General features: G+C 40.9%; 1 protein-coding gene across 2 annotated transcripts in view; it reads right to left on the minus strand.

Annotated features, from left to right (window-relative positions):
- Positions 1-27006, minus strand: part of Gld (Glucose dehydrogenase) — a 133982-nt gene that overhangs the window by 39278 nt on the left and 67698 nt on the right. The window lies entirely within an intron of this gene.

Here is a 27006-nt window from a genome sequence, read left to right on the forward strand (position 1 = left end):
TTTTAGAGGTCTTTTTTTTTTGGAAATTTATAGGTCTTCAACTTCCGAGCCATAGTGATAAGTAACAGAAAAAGAGATAGAAATAAAGAAGCGAAACAGAGAAAGAAAGAAAGAGGAAGAAATGCGAAACAAGTGAGAAAGAGAGAGAGATAGAAACATGAAACAAGAGAGATAGAAAGAGAACTTAAGTAGCGAGAGAGTCAAGGAGAGAGGGACATAAAGAATAGAGACAGAGAATGAGGGAGAAAGATAGAGAGAGAAATACGAAACAAGAGAGGAGGAAAGAAATAAAACAGCGAGAGATTCGGTGACAAAGAGAGATAGCGAGAAGATTCATTTGGAAAGAGGGTTGCTAAATTTAGCTCTTCCCCAATTTACGTTAACAATTTAAGTGTCGTAAATTTACTCTAAAAAGTAACTTTTGATTACGTTACTTCAATTGCAAGAAAGTTAATTCTAGTTACTTACTCTTAAAAGTAACTAGTTGCATTTAGAGAAACTTTAAAAAAGTTACTAGTTATCTCCAAATACTAATAAACTCCCCCTCTCTATAGAATATGGCGTAAGTCTCTGTTTCGTCTCAACGTTTAAAGGTGCTATCGATAGAATGGAACAGAGAGGACACGATCCCACAATCCTGGCTCTTGCTGCAGGCGCCAGAACATTGCTAGCCTTCATAGATGCATTGTACTGTTTGAAAGAGAGGTCGATGTCTCTGTGACTTCTTAAGGCACAACACCGACTATAAACTGTCGCCACAGCACACATCAGCATTGAAGTAATCCGTTACGAATGTTCGGCTCAGTTCGACACACTTCGGGTCAGCTCGGAACGGCCGGGATGCCTCCCCGAGAATTAAAACTTATACCATGCTGGTGTAGCTTGCTTGTTTACTAAACACGCTGCTGTGTTGTGAGAGAAAATAAGCAAAAAACGTAGAGGAACTTTTGCTAAAAGCCAAGAGAGATTACCAATTCATCTATGACGCTTCAGCATCTTCACTAGGCTGCAAATGAACACTACTTTACGCACTTCCTTGCGCGTCCTACGCACTCTTACGTAAGCCTACCCCTTATGAGGTCTATATTACAGCAATGGAGTTTCATTCAAGACACAATGCCGGAAACTTCATGCGAAAAGACAAGAATTGTTTCTCTCGTGAAACTGGAGAAGGGAATATTTCGGTGGAAAAATTACAAGAAAACTTCCTTTTACACACTGGACGAAGCGATTCCGAATATTTTTCTTACGGTACCCTACTAATGAAAGTAAGCAGTGCAGTCCCACTGTACAAAAGAGAATTGAGTTACTTTTCTGAAACTTGGTTGGTTAGATAAATTATTGTAGCAAATCAGAATATTTTCTTGTCGAGGAGGTTGTTAATAAGAAAACGTTGTGATAAAGGGTGCGACCGTATTGAAATTCATCCGGAAAAAGTTTCTTGGACCGTATTCAAATTCATCCGGAAAAAGGTTCTTGGACCGTATTCAAATTCATCCGGAAAAAGGTTCTTGGACCGTATTTAGATTCATTCGGAAAAGAAGGTACCTGGACCGAATTGAAATACTTTACAGATGAAAAGGTTCTTTATACGGTCCAGAACCCATTTACGTTTGCTGATTTTCTATACTGGACCGGACCTTAAACAACCTGAAGAAATCTTGTCTCATTAAAGATGCAAAAATATTACGCTGGCAGGCAACTTAACAAAAAAAAACAGTATCTTCAAGCATTTTTTTAAATTGATAACGTCCATAAAAGCCAAATTGCTATTGCTTCCTGCTAAATATCCACAATCACTTCCGCCCTCATCTTTCATTCTATATTTTTTATTGATATTCTGCGTCCGAGTAAATGACCTAACCCACAGCGAGAGAGAGAGAGAGAGAGAGAGAGAGAGAAAAAAAACCTGTAGAAAGCGAGAAAAGAAATCTTGCTCCTTTTGATTAAGGGAAGCTGAAATTACATGCTGTCAGAGCAGGTTCCCATAGTACTAAGCCACACAGTCTGCAAGGTCGTGGATATCTCGTGAGCTATGAATTTGCATGCAGATCACAGCCATTTTTCAACGCTTAGGTTATCATTATGGCCACAGAACGTTTGGCGAAGGGTAGATCTTGCGTTTGGTGTGAAGGGTACCAACCGCATAATTGGAGCACAATGTTGCGTAAGAAATTTCTACTCCGATGGTTAGCAAGTGCGGTTTCTTCGCTCGTTTCATGAACGAATGTTTTAATGTGACGTTTTGGCCACGCTGTTGAAAGTTTCCGTAAATATAGAGTATTCTAGCGTTAAAATTCACCAGGCTGTCTGTTAATTTGCTCTCGCCGACTTCCTTTGCGGAGTGGTTAGCACTGGGCGCTATGACGCCAGGGGTTCCGGGATCGAATCCCGGCCTTGGCATGGGTGTTATTAATGAGTGTGACTTCATCAATTTTATCATATCATCATTCATGCTCATCTTTGCATAAGCTAAAAGTGGTTGCAAAGCGAAGCGAAATACGCAAAATCAATAATTGATCATTTTCTTTAGTGTTTCATTAAGTGCTTATTTTCATCCTTTATGGTGCCTATTTAAAAGGCTTTTAGTGCTCTTAAGTGGTCATACCCCCCCCCCCCGCTCTCTTTATGCGGGGACAAGGCCGGAATATATATATATGGGATAAGGTGGGAATATGGACCACTTTTTTGTTATCCACCGTAATTCGACAAGTTGCTGACTGATTATTTTCACGTATTGCAGAGATAAATATACTCTTTGATATTGGTATTACCAAACGTATATTCAAAACTGTGCACTCATTTTGGAAATATTCAATAGTAGTGCTTATTAGTTGTTTCAAAGTAGTACTTAGTAGGTATCCTCTTTTTTTACCAATTGAATATCACTTTTTGACATATTTTGACAATTTTTTGTTGATGTTTTAGCGTTTAGCAATGTTTTTAGTACAATTTTCACTATACTCATTTTTCCCCCACTCGTACTTGGTAGGTATCCTCTTTTTTTATCAATTGAATATCACTTTTTGACATATTTTGACAATTTTTTGTCGATGTTTTAGCGTTTAGCAATGTTTTTAGTACAATTTTCACTATACTCATTTTTTCCATTTATACTTGGTAGGTATATCACGATCTTACGTGATACAACTTAACCTATCCTTTTTTTACGATTATTTAATTTTTTTACGATCCTAAGTGATATAACTTAACCTATCATTTTTTATTTATGCACTGTTTGAACGTCATCATTTGAGGATCATATTTTGTAGGTATTTTTTTTTATCAATCGAAGATAAGTTTTTGACAATTTTTTGTCGATGTTATAGCGTTTAGCGATGTTTTAGTACAAATTTTCACTGCACTCATTTTTTCCATTTATACTTGGTAGGTATATCACGATCTTACGTGATACAACTTAACCTATCTTTTTTTTTTACGATTTTTTAATTTTTTTTACGATCCTAAGTGATATAACTTAACCTATCATTTTTTTATTTACGCACCGAACTAACCTACAAGGGACTCTGTTTGTTTCAATATTTCAGTATTATAAGGTTTTCACAAATTTTATATAACCTAAAATGTGTTGGATGTTGATTTTTAGTATGTGGCAATTTTTTATGAATTTTAAAACTGCTCCGTGACCCTCTCGTTCTTCACGTCGTAGGCGAAGGACTTCTCTGCAATCAGGATGACACTGCATAGAGTATCCTCGGGCAAGGCATCGTGGAACTCGCAGACGACCTTGATGTTGGTTCGATCGTTGACCACAACCTTCTTTCTCTTAGATGTGTTGATGACGGTCATGGGTCTCCGTGCTTTGAACTCGCTGGGCGTGTAGTACATGTCCACGCTTCCCTCGGTCACGCGTTTGTAAGCCGAGAACGCTTCGTAAAGTTTGAGGTAATCGTTTTTGGTCACGTCGAGGTTGTAATTCTCGCGCGGGAACACTTCGTTGCGTCCATTCTTCAGATAAACGTTCTTGATCTTGCAGTCGTCGAACTTGCTGGAATCTTTTTCCTGATTCTTGTCCCTCCCGGTCTGAAAGAGCACTACGACGAAATCTGGCATGTCGAACTGTATGTTGTTGAACTGCGTCGTCACGTCGAATTCCATGTGACTTCCCGACGCCATCTTCTGCACGCACTGGTAACCGTGAAAGTGAATCAACACCTGCGGACTTTTCAAGATCTCCGCTTTGTACTTGAGGGCGTAGTTCGTTTCGTATTCCACCACCAGCATTCTCAATTCCATGCTCCGGATGACGCATTTCGCCGCTTCGGGTAAAGTGTTGGCTATCGGCGTGGTGCCGTCCGGACCCAAAGTAGCGTATCGCATCAGTGCGTCGTTGTCGTTGGCCGCTCTTCGAAACGTGACCCTCAGTCCTCCCTTCCACATGATCTCCTTGTAGTCCGAGAAGAAACCCGGCAGCAGACGCATGGGAAAGAGCACCGTGTGACTTTTCGTCGATATTTTGGTCCCGGCTTCGAATCCCCCGGCCTGGTAGTACGCTGCGTCCGTTTTAGATAATTTCAACGTTCCCACCGCCGTCGACGTGATGCCTGGATAATCTATTCTGTCGATGACGGTGTTGTGTTTCCTCACCTCCACCTGCGAGAACAGGTGAGGCACGAAGTTGTCCACGAGTATCAAGTTTGCTGCTGCGGGAAACGCGTCTCCGCTTTCCTTCTTCACCACGTCGAATTGAAGGTAGAGGTCCGCTCTGTGAGGATGAACGAACCCATCGCCTACGTCCACGTCGTATTCGATCTCCCTGTTCGCCTCGTTGAGATTGGCGAACGTGCGACGGTTGGGAGGGAAAGATTGCAATTCGTAACTTTCGATTTGCTCCATTTTACATGTATGGTTATTTATTATACGTTGATCTCCACGATAGCCGTCGTAGTGGCACCTTCGAAATCCACCACGTCTCCTTTCTCGTTCGTCACCACCAACTCTATGTCGTCTATGCGGTTGCGACATACTGGAAAATAGATCGGCGAAGAGGGCGTGTAGATGATCGGTTCCATGAACTCGGAACTTGGTTTGAAAGTGGCTATGATTCCCGTCTGCTTGTGACTTCCTAACAATCCGTCCGAGGATTTCGTGATCATACCTTCCGCCACGTTGCAGTGTACGTTCAGAGTCTCTATGGCCAAAAATTTAGGAATGTTGGTTGCTACGTGCTTGATGCCAGCTTCGAGTTTTGTGTTGTTCTCGAAACCTAAAAGTTCTCCCATGGTGCCCAGGTCCACGGTCTCCGTCGCGGATAGGATTTCCACTCTGTGCGTGACCGAATTTTGAGAAAGATATGTGCCTTTGGGTAATTGAGCTTGCAAAGTGGAAAGATTGTATTGACCTGGCGTGACGACGATGTGTTCGCTTCCGACGCTAATTTTGTTGTTGTGCTGGGTGACGTTAGGTATGAGGTACATGCTGTAGAATGCACGCAGAGCCACGGATTTAGGATAGACAATGTCGTCGTGCAGCGTGAGTTTCAAGATTGAAGATTCGCTCGTGAGATGGAACACGCCCATCCTAGTGATGCTGTTTGAGGTTCCACAATGCTTTCTGGAAATCCTCGATCGTAGGGTTATTTATTTTGGAGAGAAACGCGAGCACGGAGAGGCAGAGATGACCGCAGTTCACGTCTCCGAAATCTTGAATGCGTTCGTCGTTGTAGTATATGGAGGTTTTGTTCGTTTTCAGATAATGAACTAAATTTGTAGGTGGAACACCTCCGAAAGAATCGAAAACGAATGCTTTATCATCATTTTTGTGGTAACATATCCAATGCGTGCCTGGATTTTCTTGATCGTCCAAGTTGACTACGCCGCATTCTCTTTTTTTGACGGTTGGAGGTAACGAGTCGGACATGAAAACTCCTCTAAAGTGTTTGATTTGTAACGGTTCGATCAGAGATTCAATGTCTCGGTTGGTGAGTGCTTCTGTTTCTTTTTTTTATATTTCTTCAAAGCATCGAGGTTGCTTTTTTGTTTTTTGGTTATACCTTTCCCCTTCTTCTCCATGGCCAGGTTGTGACGTTTCTGTTCTTCCAATTCCGCCTTGTTCTTCTTCGAGTCGATGACGGTTTTCGCAATGGCGGCACTTCCGCCGGCCAAACTTCCAACGGCCCCCAATGCTGCCAGGATGGCCGGGATGCTGAATATGAAACCTCCGATCTTTTGCTGTTTCCGCGAACGCTGCAATCTTTTCAATTGAGGTGTGCTGAGAAGTAATTTCATTCCGTGTCCTTTCGACAAGCAAGAACGTTTCTTCTCGCGTTGTTTCTTGGTGAGTAACCCATCGAGAGCACCTAGATTTTTTAGATTGGAGTATGGTATCTGGTACACGACACCCTTGGGCTTCATGTTGATGCTCTATGTGTTATTTTCACGGTATGTTATTTATATATATATTCTGAGATTTTTCTTGTGTAGTTTTTTTACGGTATGTTATTTATATATTTTCAAGGCCTCGCAGTCGTTACACAAATTCTATTACGTGCTTCGTTTTCTTGCCAAGAAGTTCCTTTGTCCCCTTGTACACGATTCGAGTTTTGTTCTCGATTAAAATAGATAGCTTCTCGTCGGATAACATGTTAGCGTATCGATCTGGTAAAAATAGACTGTATTGTGCGTTGAGCAACAGGCGTACCTTGGGACCATACTGGGTAGAAACGATTGAACCGGAAGTTATCGTGTAAGGTTTGTCGACTTCCAATTCCTGAATTTTTACATACTCGACTGACAAATTTAGCATTTGTTTTAATGCTTGGAGATCGCTCATTTCTTCAGTTGTCAGAGTGTTAGAGAGAAATTTAATTGCTTTTTTTTCACGATGTGTGTTATTTATATATACCGAAGATTATTTTTTTACGATGTGTGTTATTTATATATCAAGTTTTTTTTTACGGTATGTTATTTATATACCCCACCCCAATTTTTGTTTCGTGTTCATGGCGATGGTGGTACCCAGTGCGGCAACCCGTTCACCCAGCGATGCGTCTCTGCTCACGAACCTTTCGAAAGCTGCGTGCTCTAACTTTCTGTCTGCTTCGTGACGTGCATCCAGATCCGTCTGCGTGGTGTTGTAAGCGATGTCGTGATCTTTGCATGCGGCGTCCAACGGATTCACACCCCTGTCTCCTCTCTCCAATCTTTTCTCGAGTTTGGTACCCGGTCCGCAGTACTGGTAGCCAGGTAAATGCATCTCGAAAGGTAACTTGTTGATGATGTCGTTCACGAGTCCCTTTCCTTCGGCCACGTTCCAAAATTTCGGAGGCAGCGTGTTGATGATTTTGATCAGGTAACCTATGCCCTTGTCGTCGTTTACGATGAAGTTGGAAAGTTTCGTGCTGATCATGTCCACGATGCCAACCTTCTCGTTGTAGAAATTACGGTTGCCTGCATTCTCTTCGCCGGCTATCACCAACAATCGGTCCACGAGTTTCCTGACGTCGTCCACCCAAACGAATTCTTTGGGTAACGTGTTGTAGCGTTTGACGCCGCTGCCTGTTTTGACCTGGTTCCAAATCGGTTTGATGAGATTCCTGTACTTCTCGCCGCTGCTCGATTTCACCCTATTCTGCGAGGCGTCGTTGTTCTGGTACAAGGCATCCGTCATGATCAGAATTTCCTTGTAACTTTGGTAATCTTCGTCGGTGTAATCTTTCGGCTGCTTTTTGGCGACGAGTTCCCACAGTCCCACCGTACCCGGATACCTGTTCCAACTATCCTTGTCGCCTAAATTGACTTTAATGTCGTTGCCTTCGAAGGTCACCTTCGATTTCCCAATCTTCCACACCACACCGCCGCCTTCGCTGGTTTCCATGCTGGGATACAATCCGAACACTTCATCCTTGTCGAATTTCCCCGTGCTCAGGTAGTCTCGTGCCAAAGGTCCCAACTCGATTTTATCCGAAGACGACGACGTGCTGCCTATGGCTCGACGTCGTGCCGGTGCATCCTTCAGTTCGAACGGCGTCGAAGGAATGCTCGAAATGGGTGTGGGTACGGCGTAACTTTTAGCTGCGAGCGGTACGAGTTCATTAATCAAATTTTTATTTTGTTCCGTGACACTTTTAATTTCTTTACCTAGACTGCTGATGGCATCGATCACGGGTTGATCCTGACGTTTCTTCTCTTCGTAGAATCCGCGATTCTCGGATTTCCAACCTTTGAAGCGTTTCGCGAGGTAATCGCGAAGCTTGAGATTTTCGTCTTCGATTTTTCGTTTCGTCATGACGTTATTTATATACGTCGTTTCTCACAACGTTGCAACGTTTAGAAAATCGTTGATTTTGTTTCTGTATTTTCCGTCGTTGGGTTTTCTCGTCATGTCGATCGTCGCGAATCCGAAATCGTCACCGTTCCAGCAAGTAGAGCAGCCTTCCGAAAATTGATTGTAGTTCATGTCTCCGCCTACGTAGTCATCGTACGCGTGCTTGAGGTTGGTGTGATCTTGACGAAACAAACATATGAAATTGGCGTTGTCGCGCACTAACTGTTTTGGAATTTTGGAAAACGTTTGAGCCAGGTAAAAACAATCCATTCCTTTGTGACGACCTTGCGTGAAAAAGTTGCGAATTTCATTTTGATTTTCCAGGATGGCGTCGTCGAACACAACGACTGAATTTTCACGACAATCGTCGAGTGGTTTTATTTCCGAGGCGAACGTTGCAATGTCCAGACCATCGTACAGTTTCATCAGTTGCTGGTATTTGGATTGCTCCAAACTTTTCGAGAACACGTACAGGTGCCTGTTCTTCCAATTTAACCAATTCGGTGCGAGGAGAAAATTGTCCACGAGCAGTGTCGTTTTCCCACACCCCGAAGGACCTACGATCAGACAGCGGATGCTGTCGGGAAGCAACTCGCCGTTCTTTTTCTTCGTTTGACTTTCCGGATCCGGTAGACGCTTCACCACGTTCCACGTACTCACAAGATCACTTCGTCCGCGTCGATCCAACTCTTTTCCGGAAGTCCCAGCCATTTCACAAACAGTTTGTCACCTTTCCTACGCAATACTTTCTCGATGAGGTACGTGTCAGGGTGTTTCGTTTTAGAGAGTTCCTCTTCGTAAAATCTTCCTTTCAAAATCTCGCCGCTACTATCTTTTATTATATACGTGTGTCGGTTTCCGGGTAGAACTCGAACCACCGTAAAGAGTTCCGTGCTCCAATTTTTTGTGAATCCCTTCTCGAAGGTGCGTTTGAATTTGCTGATCCTCACCTGGTCTCCAATTTTGTATTTAGCTTTTTTTGTCGTGGGTGTGTACTTTGGACAGTAAACTGTAGAAATTAAACGCTGCTCGTCGGACTTGGTAACGTCGGCTGGCTTCATGCCTATCGTTCTGTGTACCGTATCATTATAGGTGTCGACGAGTTCCGGCAGGATGTCGACCCATTTGTAATTTCCCCGAAGCGTGAATCGTTTCCACATGTGTGTTTTCAAGGTTCGATTGAATCTTTCCACGATGCTGGCTTTGATGTGACTGAAGCTCGAATAATGTCGAATCTTGTGTTTTTGAATAAATTTTTGGAATACGGCGTTGTAAAATTCTTTACCGTTGTCCGTTTGCAGAAACCGTGGTTGTCTCCCGCCGCTTTCGCGAAAAATTAATTTGAATGCTTCCGTGACGCATGTTCCCGTTTTCGCCTTCAAAGGTAGAGCCCATGCGAATTTCGAAAACGTGTCTATGACGGTGAGGAGGTACTTGTTGCCCTTGTTCAATTTATGTATGTTTTTCAAATTGCCGCTACTCATCTCCACGAGGTCACTTTGCCAGAGGTCGTCGATGCCCTTGGTTACCACAGCCAAACGTTCGTAGTTACGCCGTGCAGGTTTATGCAATTCTTCGACGATGGCTTGCCTAGACATTTTCTTAGAGATTACGTTTCAAGAGAAGCACAAGCGTGATGGGATTCAAAGAGGGTGGCACTTCGCTCGTGTTTTGAATGATCAGCTTATCGCCGGCACTCACGTCGAAAACGGTGAGATCTTCGTCTTCGTGTATTTCATATATGTTGCGCGTTTCGTTCCAACGTGCCAGAGGAATGTTTCCTGCTTTCTGGACACCACGATTCGATATCAAAGTCATGGTGGGAACGCTAGCTTTTCTACCGTGAGACCAGTACGAAAATTCGTTTATCTGAATCGTGCCATCGAGGAGAAACTTGTAGTACGGATGATAAGGATGCAACATGTACAGTTTGTTACCTTCGACGAACGTGGAGATTCTCTGTTGATTGGGTACGCTGTTGATTTCGATGGCTTGCAGAGAATGCAGTTTAGCGAATTTAGTGTCGACGCTAACGAGGTTGCTGTGAAGCTGACCCAGTGTGTTTTGTACGGGCAACAAATGTTCGACTATGGTATCCGTTACGGTAGAAAATGACGGTTTGATTTTCACTTCCACGTTCAACTGCTTGTAGTTTTCGTTGAGTTCTTGCAACTTGGCACCGAAAGAGGCCAGCGTCGATTCCTGCGCGGATTCCAGCACTCCAACTTGATCTCTGATGTTGACGACAATGTTCTGAAGGTTCTCGACTTGATTCAATTTTGAGCTCTTCTCGGTAAGATCGTTCACGATGCTTCGCATCTCTGTAAACTGCGTGTGAAGGTCGGCGACGCTCTGCGAAGTGGGCAGCGTCGACACCAGCGAACTAATTTCGTCTCGAATCTGTTCCACGTTCGCCGTTTCCGTTTCTAGTCGTTTCAGCATTCGAGATATGTTTCTTTTCAAAGCGTGCAATTCTTTGGAGGTGGGGAGATTGGCCACTTTACTCTCGAGATCGCTCAATGAACTTTTGATGTCGCTCGAATCGGATAGTGCCGTCACCGCCGTTTTCAATTTTTCCAAATCTTCGCTCGAAGGCACGCTCGTCCGTAACGATTCCAAGTCACCCTGTATGTTGTCGAGTACGTGATGAAAATGAGCGAGATTCGTTTCGACGTTCAAATTTTCTAAATATTCGATCTTCTGCTGAACCGTGCTCAACGTGTCTTGAATGCTCGTCAACGCTCTCGCTTCAGCGTGAATATTTTTAATTTCTTCGTTGATCAATTCCAAGGACGCCTGAAGCGTAGCGATGGTGGTTTGAATGTGTTCGAAATCTCGATAGGCCTCCAATTGAATTTTTATGTTCGCGACGCTTTTACCGATGACCTGCAGTTCGTCCGACGATGGTAGGTTCGTCATTGTATCTTCCAAAGTCTGCAACTTGGATTTAATTTCTTCCAACGTGCTGGTGAATTCTTCTTGTAATTTGGAAACGACGACATGCAAGCGTTCTACATCAATATCGTTCACGACGGTTTGAAGTTCTGAGAAATTCTTTTCTATTGCGGAAGTTCGTTCTTCGATTTCGAGTTTCAATTTTTCCAAATCTTCATTTTTCGATTGAAATTGCTGTAATTTGGCCAAATCATTTTGAAGCGAATCCACGCTCAACTGTATATTTTGAACGCTGTCGTAAGAAGGTACGTCGACATAATTTTTTATGAGCGTTTTCAGTTCGGAATCGATTTTCAGAATGGGGTCGAGACATTGCGTTTGGAGCGTAGCGATTTCCGACTCTAAACTTTTGTTTAAGGTTTCCTGCAAAGCGATCAAATCGGTCCTCAACTTTTTAACTCGAATGTCCAACATGAGAATCTCTTCTGCGTGGTCTACACGCTTGGTGTTGCCGAAAATGTCGTTAGGCATTTTTGGTTAACGGCTATTTATAATAGGATAGACGATTCGTAATTCTACGAAGAGAGGAATAAGTTTGTCGTAATCTCCGAGGAGTTCTATGTAAAAATAATCTCCTGCAGACACATCGTACGTAATGTTAGAAAGCATCTTGTCGTGCTTGATTCGAAAAATGTTCTTGCCGGTAGAAATTTTGATTTCGCCTGCGTTTTCCGGATTCACGGTGATTTGAAGTTTCCCGTCGATCGGAATTTCGTAGAAATGTAAATTGTTATTAAAAACATAAAACATCTTGCCCACATCGTCATTCAGTTTCGTCCAAATGCTGTTGAGGTGAATGATCAACAGACCGTTGAGTTTAGGTAACACGGAAGGTAAGACTTCATGATCTGGTATGGTTTCCATAATGATCTGTTTTTTGAAACCGAACAAATTCATAGGCATGCTGGTTATTTATTCTCACAACGTTGCAACGTTTAGAAAGTCGTTGATTTTGTTTCTGTATTTTCCGTCGTTGGGTTTTCTCGTCACGTCGATCGTCGCGAATCCGAAATCGTCAGCGTTCCGAAAATTGATTGATCAACAGACCGTTGAGTTTAGTTAACATGGAAGGTAGAAATTCATGATCTGCCGTGCGGTGTACAGTCTCCATTGTTTGCTTTCGGAAACCAAAGTGATTCATTGTCCTTGCTAGTTATTTATTGTGTATGTGAGATAGTTAATTTTTTTTATTTTAGTTATAGTTATTTAAGTTCATTTTTTTTCATTTGCATTGCCTACAATTTTTACTAATTTCTAAACGATAGTGTCCCCAAGGCAACGTGTGGATTCCACAAGACAAAATACATCTTTTATCGTCATGCGGATCTAATGCTACTTTCCTAACTTTGTTTGTTGTAATCACGTGGTCTACACTTTGGATTCTTTGTTCTATGCTTAGTATCGTCGATTGTGAGTAAAGGCAATCAATGTAATCGTGGAAGGTGAGTTTGTTCTCCACCGTATTTTTGCCCACACCTTTTGCTTTCTTCGTGACGCTACTCTCTGTTCTCATGGCATACATCTTCGAACGCAAACCCGCGAACTCAACAATAATATCACCGTTACATTCATCTTTCAGTTTACCTAGGACTTTTTTGTTGAGGGATGGAATTCCAAATCTGTTGGGTTGAGGGTACGCAGAAGTATCGAAATACTCAAGCATGGAAGGATTTTTTATGTCTTCGTATAGGTTAGGTGTTTGTATGCTGTAAATGAAGCTGTCGGTGTCCGTGTACAAAAGTGATATTTTATCATTGTAGAAGGGTTTCATCACGTCATAATGAAATTCGAACATGTAAAGTTTCGACAAGTCGAGAACCGTTGCGCCAACGTAAATTGGTTTTCTGAATTTCATCAATTTTATATCTAGATTGAAAAGTGCCAAATTCTCGTTGTAAATTTTTCTCGACTTGAATCTAGGATCGGCTATCCACTTCCGACATTTATTCTTATCGGAAATTAATTTCACGTCTACGTGCTTTCTAACATTCTCCATGGTCTTTCCGTACACCGCATTGTTCATTAATTTAAAAAAATCCTTGTCTAAATCGGAAGTGGCAGCTGTTCTATATTGTGTGTTAGTTTCTATGTAAGGTCTTAACCACGTGGAATGTTTAAACTTTAGTATTCTTCTAACATTTACTATCTGAACACCCTTCCCAATCAAAAACCGGAGATTCTTGTAGTGGACGACGTATCTCTGTTTAGGGTCCAATGTTAACAAAAGCTTGTCTTGAACGGAGTCGGGTGGACATGTGATTTCGGGAGTCGGAGGCAAATCCGAAAACGTGTCGTGCTGGTGGTCGGAGAATTGGAGATCTACCTCTGCGAAGAAACCACACTCGCTATCGTCGAAATGAATAATGTCTATCGAAGTGGGATCTAACCATTCGAATCCCCCGTAAGGAAGTTTCTGAACCATGGCATGTCCGTAGAGATTATTAACGTCGGCATAGAAGATGTAATTCGATGCTCGATTTGAATCGTAATCTTCTTTCATGTGTACGTTATTAGCTTTTGCATGTCTCTGTACGCATTGCACCATTCCACCACGTATCCCTCTTTCGATGAATAGCAACATGTCAACGTCCGATATCAGTTCCAGCTTGACCTTTGTCTGGAATAACATTGCCGACCACGCTAATCCCGGTAGACTGTAGAAATACGCTGGATCTAATTTGTAAATATTCGTTGCCGTTTTCCTGAACGCTTGAAAAACATCCGCGAGTATCGTCACGTCTAATTTTAAGTATGCGTCGTGGTAGTCTCCGAGTGTCCTACATTCTAATTTCTCCCACATGAGTTGCGCGTGTTGGTATTCTTCGTCCGTGATTCCTTTCTCTCTGAGTCTGCTGTAAAATTCTCTTGGAAGTGGAAGAGCGTCGTCGTTAAATTTAGAACCATCACTAACATATTCGTAAGGATAAACCCCTTTACGTCTAACGAGTTCTACGTCTACGTTGGGAAAACTAGCTCCAGTTATTTTAAATTGATCGTCGGTGAGTTTGTTCGCTAAAGCATCCAGACTTGCAGAGAGAAATCTATACGAATCCAGGAAGCGCATCTCGATTGTATTTTTCGTTCCCGGAATCGACACTTGCTTGCTGAGACTAATGTAGCGTTCTTCATTCTCGGCCAAGACACCTATACGTTTCGGATCGTAGCCAAGATGTCTCACCAGGTGGTGAAAATCATATCCGCTTCCGTTGTGAAAGAATATGGGGATGAATTTAGGTTTCTGGATTTTAAGATTGCACGTGTTGCAAATTCCACCTATGTAGTTTCCGCTGAAATGATCGTGGTGGAATATTTTTTTGTTCTCATCAGTGAAACTTTGATCACATACCGGACACACCTCAGTGGAATTGTAATTTTGAAGTTCATTTTCAGTTAAAGGTGCCATCGGTTTTGATGTAAGCAGTACGCTACCAATTACCTCAACCTCCTCCACCATTTTTTCCAGGAAGTGTTCGATTACATTTGGCCCGCGGTATATATATGCTTCATTTATTTTATCACGTTGCACAACAACATAGCCGAAACTATTAGGTTGATGAAGCTGGTACGGCGTTGTGGAGGAAATTTCAGGATCCGGTTCGCAGTAGGAGAGTGGTTTCAGGAAAGACTCGAAATCTGCGACGATGATTGCGGGATGTTCCAACAATGCCTTGTGCATTTTGAATTCTTCGACTTCGTTCGTTTCGGGCATCAACATTCTAGCCGGTCTGTTGTCGCCGCAATACATTTTATGTTTGGCAAGTTTCTCCAGAGCAATTTGACGTCCGGTGTATTTTCGATAATCGAGTTGTTTTTGATCGTCGAACGTGGTTAGGCATCTCGGACAAACTTCGATGTTGTTTGCATGCTTGGTTGATTGACTTCTGACCAAACGTGATAGTGAACGAATTAGCGTGTAGTGATGAACATCCTCGTTTGAAATGAGAAGGAGATTAATCACACTAGCATCGTCATCATCGATATCGCTTATCCTGACGGGATGCACGAGATATTTATCTGACGTGAAGGAATATACATTAATAGCGATGCGTTTTCCGGCACGATTTTCGAACTTTGTTATATCCGACAATGTCACCGGGTATTCGATGCCAGACATTACACTTTCAAAGTCGGTCTCATATTGCTTGTAATTAGAAACCTGTTCTGGATTATTTGACCAATGAATCTGGTGCAGTGCAGCCAACACACACCAGAGGAAACACTTGTTATCGCTGTTCTGTATATTTAACACAGCCCTCTTGTGTTGAATGTTCGGTGGAAGAGGAACGTAGCTGGAAGCGCGAAGAGGCGAGAATCGGTTCACGTAAACGGTTAACGTGTGAGGACTTCCACACAGAGACCATCCCGACCCTTTAGCCTCGAAATCGTCATGTTTCTTAACCAGCTCGTTGGTAACTTTATAATAGAAGTTGTCCAAATTTTCGACGTCAGCAAAATAAAGTGTCTGGTTTCTTGTACAATGATAAAAAATACTCGTTGTGCCATCAACTTTCTCGTATTCAGAAAACAGAACAACGTATACTTTTATAGAGTTGTTTTCAAGTTTATCTTTTAAAATATTTAGTACAGATGTTTTCGTTTCATCCAAGAAACTAAGGATGTCACGACCTGGTTCTGACTTAATTGAAAAATCCTGGAGTTGGTCGTTAAATGCAGATCTAATTGGTTTGCATTTATTAGATAATTTAATTTGCTTGGAAGTGGAAGCTTCCGTTTCTAAATTATCGATTTTCCTTTTCGATGTTCCTTGTTCGGTCGATGCTTTGCAAATTTTGAGATGTTTACTTAAATTTGTAATGCTGAACATCTTTCCGCATCGAGCACAGGGCTTAGAAGGTAACGAACGATTAATTCTCGAACCTGTTTTGCTACATCTTGCCCTGTGTGCCGATAAATTGTTCCTTAACATTGGCTTCCCACAAGTAACACATTCAATTTTATCATTTTTACGATTAAAACTGGTGGTGGATGCCATTGCTTTCTCCAAAATCACAGAAATCAAAAATTCTAGTATATAGCGACACAATTTTCAGGTATGTTATTTTATATAAAATTTCTTGGAGTGATTACAAAACTCAAAAATTCAATCTACTGTAAATAGAATTTCAGGTATGTTATTTATATAGAATTTCTTGTGTGCGAATACAAAAACTCAAGAATTCAATCTATTGTAAATACAATTTTCAGGTATGTTATTTTATATAGAATTTCTTGGGGTAATTACAAAACTCAAAAAATGAATCTACTGTGAATATAATTTTCAGGTATGTTATTTTATATAGAATTTTCTCGGGGGCGAATACAAAACTCAACGTTTCAGCTACTAGGACCTCATTACCATGAGCCTAATCCTAGTAAGCCACATACACACCTGTTCTTCGTATCGCATATGCTAGTAAGTCAGATGACATATTGGGAGAATCACATTTCCCCCAATGATCCCACCACAACAAACATCGCACATGCTAGAAGCGTCACATCAAGCTTCAGGCGTGCATCGTGGTAATCACCGAAAGTTCGGCAACCCAACTCGACCCACATAGACTGAGCATGCTTGTACTCCTCGTCGGTAATACCTGAACCTCTCAACTGGCTGTAGAACTTATCCTGGGGAGGCTGCAACTCTTCTTCGAACTTGGAAGGGTCTGTGACGTATTCGTAGGGGTAGACCCCTTTACGTTTGATGAGTGCGACATCTAAGTTTGGGAAACTTGATGTAGTAATGGCTAGTTGGTCGTCTCTGAGCTTCCCAGCAACAGCATCGAGGCTTGCCTGGAGGAACCTCAGAGAGTCGAGGAACCGAAGCTCGATGCTGTTGCTTGAGTTGGGGATCGGCACCCACTTGCTGATGCTAATATAACGCTTTTCGTTCTGCGCCAGGACATTGATTCTCGCATTGTCGTACCCTAGATGTGTAACCAAGTGATGGAAATCATATCCCGAGCCATTGTGAAAAAAGACCGGTATTTCATCAGACGGTTTCTTATACTTGCAGCATAGCACGGCATAGAATTTAGTGGAGTATGTAGCCAATGCATCGTTGAGGATGGATATTATCTTAGCTCGCTCGCTCTCCAGAAAACTACGCACATCGCAGAAGCTGTCTGATGTTATGTTAAAGTCTTCTAATAAATGCTCAAACGCAATTCGGTCTGCTTTCTTCGTCAGCTTGACGCATTTGGTAGGTGGCGATGCATCGAGGGAGGTTACTTCTACCTTTCGCTTGGAAGGTTGCGGTAGTGATGTTCCAGTGCTCTTGCAAGTAAGCTGGTGTCGCTTGAAGTAGTCAATAGAAAAATTGTTTCCACACTTAGAGCACAGTTTGGTCGCACATATTCGCTTTCCCGGCACACAAGTACGACAGTGCCTTTTGAAAATTTTTACTTGACACAGTAATTTGGCACGTAGAGCAATTTTTTTCAGAACGCATAATGCAGAGATTTTTTGGGGGTATGTTATTTAATACCAAATGCTGTGCAATGCAAAATATAATTGCTCACTTTTTTTAACTATTTTCTATGACCTTACTTTGGGTTTTTTTTTTCGCCAAATTATATGCTTCTAGTCTCCAATACAATACAATATACGTACAATATATTGTCAACGGTATTATATTTGAGCGGGCCGCTTGTCGCCTAAACACTACAGCTCACAGGTCGGGAAAATCTGACATGAAAGCAGATAATACGCTTATGGCTTATTTATATATAATTTTCACGGGGCGTACAATATTGTCAACGGTATTATATTTGAGCACGTCGCTTGTCACCTAAACACTACAGCTCACAGGTCGGGAAAATCTGACATGAAAGCAGATAATATGCTTATGGCTTATTTATATATAATTTTCACGGAGCGTACAATATTGTCAACGGTATTATATTTGAGCGCGTCGCTTGTTATCTAAACACTACAGCTCACAGGTCGGGAAAATCTGACATGAAAGCAGATAATACGCTTATGGCTTATTTATATATAATTTTCACGGGGCGTACAATATTGTCAACGGTATTATATTTGAGCACGTCGCTTGTCACCTAAACACTACAGCTCACAGGTCGGGAAAATCTGACATGAAAGCAGATAATATGCTTATGGCTTATTTATATATAATTTTCACGGAGCGTACAATATTGTCAACGGTATTATATTTGAGCGCGTCGCTTGTCACCTAAACACTACAGCTCACAGGTCGGGAAAATCTGACATGAAAGCAGATAATATGCTTATGGCTTATTTATATATAATTTTCACGGAGCGTACAATATTGTCAACGGTATTATATTTGAGCACGTCGCTTGTCACCTAAACACTACAGCTCACAGGTCGGGAAAATCTGACATGAAAGCAGATAATATGCTTATGGCTTATTTATATATAATTTTCACGGAGCGTACAATATTGTCAACGGTATTATATTTGAGCGCGTCGCTTGTTATCTAAACACTACAGCTCACAGGTCGGGAAAATCTGACATGAAAGCAGATAATACGCTTATGGCTTATTTATATATAATTTTCACGGGGCGTGCAATATTGTCAACGGTATTATATTTGAGTGCGTCGCTTGTCGCCTAAACACTACAGCTCACAGGTCGGGAAAATCTGACATGAAAGCAGATAATACGCTTATGGCTTATTTATATATAATTTTCACGGGGCGTACAATATTGTCAACGGTATTATATTTGAGCACGTCGCTTGTCACCTAAACACTACAGCTCACAGGTCGGGAAAATCTGACATGAAAGCAGATAATATGCTTATGGCTTATTTATATATAATTTTCACGGAGCGTACAATATTGTCAACGGTATTATATTTGAGCGCGTCGCTTGTTATCTAAACACTACAGCTCACAGGTCGGGAAAATCTGACATGAAAGCAGATAATACGCTTATGGCTTATTTATATATAATTTTCACGGGGCGTGCAATATTGTCAACGGTATTATATTTGAGTGCGTCGCTTGTCACGTAAACACTACAGCTCACAGGTCGGGAAAATCTGACATGAAAGCAGATAATACGCTTATGGCTTATTTATATATAATTTTCACGGGGCGTACAATATTGTTAAGAGCGTTAGTTTTCGTAGAGCTCTCTTTTCCATCTTTCCTCTAAACAGTGAAGCTGTACAAGACACAATTAGCTAACCTAGCATACGACATACCTTCCTAATTAATATGGATATTGTCACACATTCCTCTTATTTTATACTGTTGTAAATGGAAAAGATTATGTACGGTAAATGTTTTGTACATTATAGGAAAAAATGCAAAATATCCTCCAATTTTAATTCGAATCGAGTCGAATTTTTACATATTTCCACGCCGCCACATATTGTCCTATTTGCTTCTTTTACTTGCCTTGCTTAATTAACTCTCGCTAATTAGCATTTTTTTGGAAGAAGTCAACTAGAACAACATATGGCGGTATGAGAAATATGTAAATTAAAGAACATTTTAGCAATATATGGGCCCTAGCAATTAGCTTCGTCGACTAAGAGTACTCCTTCAAACATCTTCAGCTAGATCGTATTACTACGCGAGAACGTTTAAAATTTTTGGGTGTTGAAAAAGTTTGACCCTACTTTTTTATTTCTATTGTTTGCTAATAGATGGCGCTAATAGTACCCCCTCCCCTCCCCTCTCCCTTCTTCTCCTCTGCTGTATGACAAATAGCACAAACATAAAAATCAAGATTTTAGAGAGCAAAACATAAAATTTGCATGCATCTGATGTCGAACCGGGAACTTTTATCTTTCGGGGAGTCAACATTATTTTTTACTCAGTCGTCATATAACATGAACACACGCAAAGATTCACATGTGCTTTTTATTATTTTGTGTTCGGTAAGTACAAGTATATTCTTACATAAATTATTGTTTAATTTAATAAATTGTAAACTCGAAGCCTGCTAAACTAACACTCCTTCTGTATTTCATTAAACTATTGAAAGCGAATGTTGCGTGCATGCGGAAATAACACAGAAAAAAAAAGCGGATGGAAGCAATTTAAAATCACTGGGGCAAGGTCAGTATTACGAGAGCGTAAAAACACGTGTTTTCATTCAACTTCGAAAAATAAGAATAAATGTGTAATCACAGTGCTTACTCATGTATTTTGTTTAATATTTTATTTCAAATTCACTGTCAGAAACTAGTGTTGTTAGTTTCTGCATGTAGGTTTATTTACTCTGTTGGTTGTCACTGTCAAGTTTTTAGTATTCGTACAGCATAAAAAGCTATAACCCCCCTCTCAAAATATATACATTGTATACGCCAAGATGCCCAATAGCCTGGCAACACATCATGAAAAAACATGCCAAGAAGACCCAGTGGGTTTATAAGTCAGTGCTGCCAATTCCTATTTGTAGGTTAGCTTAGCCAGTGAAAGATCATATAGTAGAATTTTTGTAGAGTGGGTGTTTGCGAGTTCCACGATGCCTTGCCCGAGGATACCCTATGCAGTGTCATCCTGATTGCAGAGAAGTCCTTCGCCTACGACGTGAAGAACGAGAGGGTCACGGAGCAGTTTTAAAATTCATAAAAAATTGCCACATACTAAAAATCAACATCCAACACATTTTAGGTTATATAAAATTTGTGAAAACCTTATAATACTGAAATATTGAAACAAACAGAGTCCCTTGTAGGTTAGTTCGGTGCGTAAATAAAAAAATGATAGGTTAAGTTATATCACTTAGGATCGTAAAAAAAATTAAAAAAATCGTAAAAAAAAAAGATAGGTTAAGTTGTATCACGTAAGATCGTGATATACCTACCAAGTATAAATGGAAAAAATGAGTGCAGTGAAAATTTGTACTAAAACATCGCTAAACGCTATAACATCGACAAAAAATTGTCAAAATATGTCAAAAACTTATCTTCGATTGATAAAAAAAAATACCTACAAAATATGATCCTCAAATGATGACGTTCAAACAGTGCATAAATAAAAAAATGATAGGTTAAGTTATATCACTTAGGATCGTAAAAAAATTAAATAATCGTAAAAAAAGGATAGGTTAAGTTGTATCACGTAAGATCGTGATATACCTACCAAGTATAAATGGAAAAAATGAGTATAGTGAAAATTGTACTAAAAACATTGCTAAACGCTAAAACATCGACAAAAAATTGTCAAAATATGTCAAAAAGTGATATTCAATTGATAAAAAAAGAGGATACCTACCAAGTACGAGTGGGGGAAAAATGAGTATAGTGAAAATTGTACTAAAAACATTGCTAAACGCTAAAACATCAACAAAAAATTGTCAAAATATGTCAAAAAGTGATATTCAATTGGTAAAAAAAGAGGATACCTACTAAGTACTACTTTGAAACAACTAATAAGCACTACTTTCAATTTTACAAAAACCTTGTCAAAATTGAGGGCTTGGAAAATGGGGTGGTAATATGAAATAATGGTAAGGTTCAAAATAAAAGCCGATCGACTGATTGATTAGCCAATAAAGTGTACTCTATGATAATTACATAGCGCTACATATACGGTTTTACTACAACATTAAGTGTGAAGAAACTAATAATGAGTTAAATACTAGACCAACAATGGAAACCGGGGTTGTAGGTTAATATGGAACAGGTATTTCTTACAAATTCAACGTGTTCCATATTACCATCAGCAGACATTTTCCAAGCAGCGTCAAAAAACTTTACCTACATCTACCGCTTCCCATTAAATACTACGTTAGTACGGAAGTCTCATCTGAGTACTTTCGAGAACACGTTACTTTGTGTTGCTAATAAAACTAATAATGCATCAAAAACATGCACAATGCTTACCTTACAACAATTGTTTCATGGTCGAAAACCTGCCGCACTTGCCTATGACGACATCGCTAACTCAACTGCGTCCAACGCACTCTAGTGAGTAATGGCGAGTATTTTGCAAGTGTTGCCAACTGCCAACATTAGATCGCACCAGTAAGTAGAAAATTATAGCGAATTTCATATTACAACCATGTTTCATATTCGCACCTTCTCCCCTGTAAGGGAAAACTCCTAAGCGGCAGTTTTCCCCACCTCAGCATCATATTATTTTAACTCGATTTTTACCTTTCCATTCAGGACAGTCAATATCAAACATCCCATGTCTTGCCCGGGATTCGAACCCGGAACCCTTGTACCGACTAGATCAACGCCACTCAATTTTCAATAGCCTTTTGTCTGTTTCCGCCCCCTGTCTTCCTTGATGCAATTCCCTGGGGCGACGAATGGCCGCAAGATATTCCAGGGAGGCGCAAAGAAATGTCCAATTACGTGACACAGTAATGTCTCAATTACCGCTCTTTAATGCATATAATTCTGGTAACCCCTCCCTCCTTGTTCAGCAGAACGAAGCGGTGGCAGACCATTTCCTCGTCCGTAACGGTCTGCCAATCACCTCTGACATTTGAAAGTATCAGGTGCAAGTGGCGCCGCGGGGGCAGAGCCGTGAACTAAATTGGATGAATACTTTTTACTAAGGAGAAAGATACCGCAATTGCATTGCTTTTGCACGCCTAGAATTTTCCCAGAAGGTAATGCGAGAAGCACAATCAAAAGAGATGAATGAGTGTCAGGTTACATGTTGTGGGCCACATGGTTCACAAAGAAGGGCCATTTTGTGGAAATATAACCCTATGACATAACACCTAACAGGCGATGCGAAAATGTCTTGTAGGGGCTGTCAGGCCAATAATATAGCCCTGATTGCTTGATTCATTTCGTTTATCTTACGTCACTTGTCTGTTACCTTTAGCTCCTTTTGGCTAATCTCAACGATGATGATGAATTATGAATAATGAAATTGATGAAGAGATTCTCACAAATAACACCCATGCCCAGGTTGAGATTCGAACCCGGGACGCCTGGCTGTGTTAATTACTCCGCCACGAAGGTCGACCACCATTGATTACTAGAAACCAGTGGCGGCGATTGGGTTCCAAAACTAGGGGGGCAAAGTTCCAAAACTGGGGGGGGGGGTGCAAAGACGGTTTACTTTCTCTCGTATATAAGATTTAGAATAGTGCGGGGGAAAAAGTGGCAAAAACTGGGGGCAACTGCCCCCCTCGCCCCCCCAATCGCCGCCACTGCTTAGAAACAATAAAAATTGTTTAAAAGTTTCTGGTTTAAGTCCGCTTTACTGATTCGATACTGGACCTACAGTTTAAAGTGGGATCCCAACCACTATATGCCTCCACCGGGTATCGAACCCGTGATCCCTTGGTTACAAGTCCGCGGCGTTACTACCGGGCAGACAGAGATAATAAGAATAACAAAATACCAATGATTTATTTATCGTGATGTCGCCAACCTCCGTGACGAAATGGTTAAGCACAGCGCGCAGGTGTCCCGGGTTCGAATCACCATCTGGGAAAAGGTGTTCTTTGTGAGTGGTCCCTTCATCAGTTTCGTCATATTATCACTCATACTCATTTTCGCGATTAACCAAATCTGGCAGAAAAGTGAAGTAAAATGAACCAAATCAATCAATCAATATTGTTTTGTCTCTTCTCTACCTCTTGAGCCCACTGAACACAGTTTAAAGTGGGATCCGAACCATTGTGTACCTCCACCGGGTAAAGAACCAGGGTTAGAGGAATGTCTTGACGTAAAATATAATGGATATCCAAGAAGAAGGAGTTTAGCATTCAAGCACGCTTTAAAATTCCTTCAGTGTTCAATTCAACATCCCCTGAAGGTTGGGTGTGATTCTGCCATGTGTATTGTTGAGTTGCTGTGGACCATGAAGGCCACAGAGCGACTTCAACACGGCCTTTGATACGGATTGTAAAGCATCCACCCACTTTCCCACTCAAATGTTCATTTATGGCAATATACTGCTTGAGTTACAACACATGCAGACTTTTTTACAGTGTAAATATCAGGTTGCAACAGTGAAGAAGAATTGGAGCAAAGATTTCGTCTGGCTTGTAAAGATCCCATTGGAAGTCAATGGGGTTGTTATTATTCAGAAGAGTCTGCGAGGCAATGCGAGCACTAGGGAGGTGCAACTCGGGCACTCGACGTGGCCCCGACGTTCAGGGGAACATGCACCGGATAATATTATTGTTTGTGTATGGTTTATTTATTACGAGTTTATATAATGCTAATGCTTCCAATTTAGCAACTAATCTGATATATCCAGACTTCATGGATTGTTCCGGCATACACTATGTAACCAAAAGTCGCTGGACACCCAGTGCTGTTCATTCCAAAGACACCAACCAGGTAACCAATAAGATGTCGGACCTCCCTTCGGTATTGTTACAGCATTTACTCTTCGGGGCAAACTCAGTTCTGGTAATTGCTGTTGGAATTTTTCCCATTCTTCCTGTAGCCGTGTGAATGGGTGGTTTTCGGACCAAAGATGATCTATGGGAGTTCCAGTCGGGGCTTTGAGCGGGCCAGCTAAGCACATCCGCCTGATTGTCCTCAAACCACGATGCAATGGACCCTGCTTTATGGGCAGGGGCATTATCGTGCTGATAAGATAAAAGGACCCATTCCAAACTGTTGCCACAGTGTGGGCAGAATACTATTGTCTAAAATGTCCCCATAACACCACTGTTCATGTTGCCATTGACTAAAATTAATGGCTCGAGACCAAACCAGGAAAGACAGCCCCCAAACCATGTCTGGTGACTTTTGGCTATATAGTGTATTTAAAAAGCATCCAAAATTACTAAAATCATATTTTTAATAAACTAACACGTAAAAATTGTGTTAAAATATGTCGATCAAAATAGTTCACATGCACTATTCACTTAATTAAAGAATAAAATCATGAAGTAAATATTATTATTTTACATGTAACACTGTAAATTTACTGCAGCTACAAAATTTAATGAAAAATAAACAAAAGAGGATTATGACAGAAATTGATTGAGGTAAACTAATAGTTTGATACTGAACACACCCAGTTTTGTAATTAAGTACAATGAACATCATACCAGTGACACATCGGAAGTAAGCAGAAATAATAGTTTAGACACTTTTATTTGCCTCCCATAATTCATGTATTTAACCTTTCTAGAAAAATGTTATCCCAAGGATTCGAGCCACACCTCTTCTAACGGTGCATAGAACTTTTAATATAAACTCTAGAGGTTTCCTTCCATTTTAATCATGGAGTGTGCGCGATTATACACTATGTAGCCAAAAGTCACTGAACATCCAATGATGTTCATTCCAAAGACACCAGCCAGGTAACCAACAAGATATCGGATCTCCCTTCACTATTATTACAGCTTTTACTTTTCGGGGCAGACTTTTCACTAAGTTCTGATATATTGTTGGTGGATTTTGTTTTCATTCGTCGTGTAGCCTCGTGAATAGTTCAAGGGTGGTTTTCGGCCTAGTGGGTCTGGCAGGCAACAGACGCTCCAGTTCATCCGAAATATGTTATATGGGAGTTCCAGTGTGGGCTTTGAGCGGGCCAGCTAAGCACATCCACCTGATTGTCCTCAAACCACAATGCAATGGACAGGGGCATTATCGTGCTGATAAGATAAAAGGGCCCATTCCAAACTGTTGCCAGAGTGTGGGCAGAATGCTATTGTCTAAAATGTCCTCATAACACCACTGTTCATGTTGCCATTGACTAAAATTAATGGCCCCAGACCAAACCAGGAAAACAACCCCAGGCCATGACACTACCGCCACGTTCAATCGGGTGTCCCGTGACTTTTGGTTATATAGTGTAGTTATGTAAATTTTCCAACAAGTTTTTGGTAGCTTTTATAAATATATTAAGACTTTTCTTCAAGAATTTCTGTCACGACGCTACACTCTAATGTTAAGAAGTAAGTACATAAAAATACATAAACAAGTACATAAGTGGAGAGAGATGAAAATAGATAGCGTTGAGAGTTTGTACATTTTGTAATCGATATTGTTTAATACGGACAACCAGAATTACACCAAAATATACTGTACTGCATACCAATTAAGGATACATTTGCATTTTTATATTTATCGTTGCATTTCTACCTTGTGTGCACTAATGCTTGTAATCGTTCCTTAAACAAATTCATCGAGTTCATCCTAGACATTGTGATTATGAAAAAAGCGGCACACAGTCTCCCTAAATTACACGAAAGGGCAAGGAACCAGTGGCGTGCCCAAGTAGGGGAGTTGCTGGGGATCATAACCCCGCTCCCGTTTTGGCCCAGTATTCCTAAAAAGAACGTGAAAAGCAGAAAAAGATAGCAAAATAAAGGCTGACTAATGTGAAAAAAAAGTATACGTAAAACCCCCTTTCAAAAATCACATTAATTTCCTTGCCAGGGCACTTGTTACTGTACAAAGTTTGCTAGATAATGAATACGTGCTGTTTATATCTCTATTCGTGTAATAATAACAATATAATGTTAATTTATTTAATTAAAATAATATTTATTTAATTTAAAGTATTTTTTAATTATTTTAATTTAAACATTAGTATTATTCCTGAGGCACTTGGTTAAGACCCCCTTGAAATATATTTCTAGATTCTAGATACGTGCCTGGCTAATCGTGATTATACTTACAGTTTAAAATGAGGTCCGAACCAATATGTGCCTCCACCGGGTATCGAACCAGTGACCCCTTAATTACAAGGCGACGACGTTACTACCAGCTATCGTGAGGCCCGGCTAACCCCGTTTGACTTTGAAATAACGGATGGCCGTCCACAGGATTCGAACGCACGGCCTCCAGAGTATCAATCGGTCAGGTTAACCACTCACCCAACACCGTTCCG

The sequence above is a fragment of the Lepisma saccharinum genome, chromosome 18, assembly GCF_977018435.1.
Source record: "Lepisma saccharinum chromosome 18, izLepSacc3.1, whole genome shotgun sequence".
NCBI lineage: Eukaryota > Metazoa > Arthropoda > Insecta > Zygentoma > Lepismatidae > Lepisma > Lepisma saccharinum.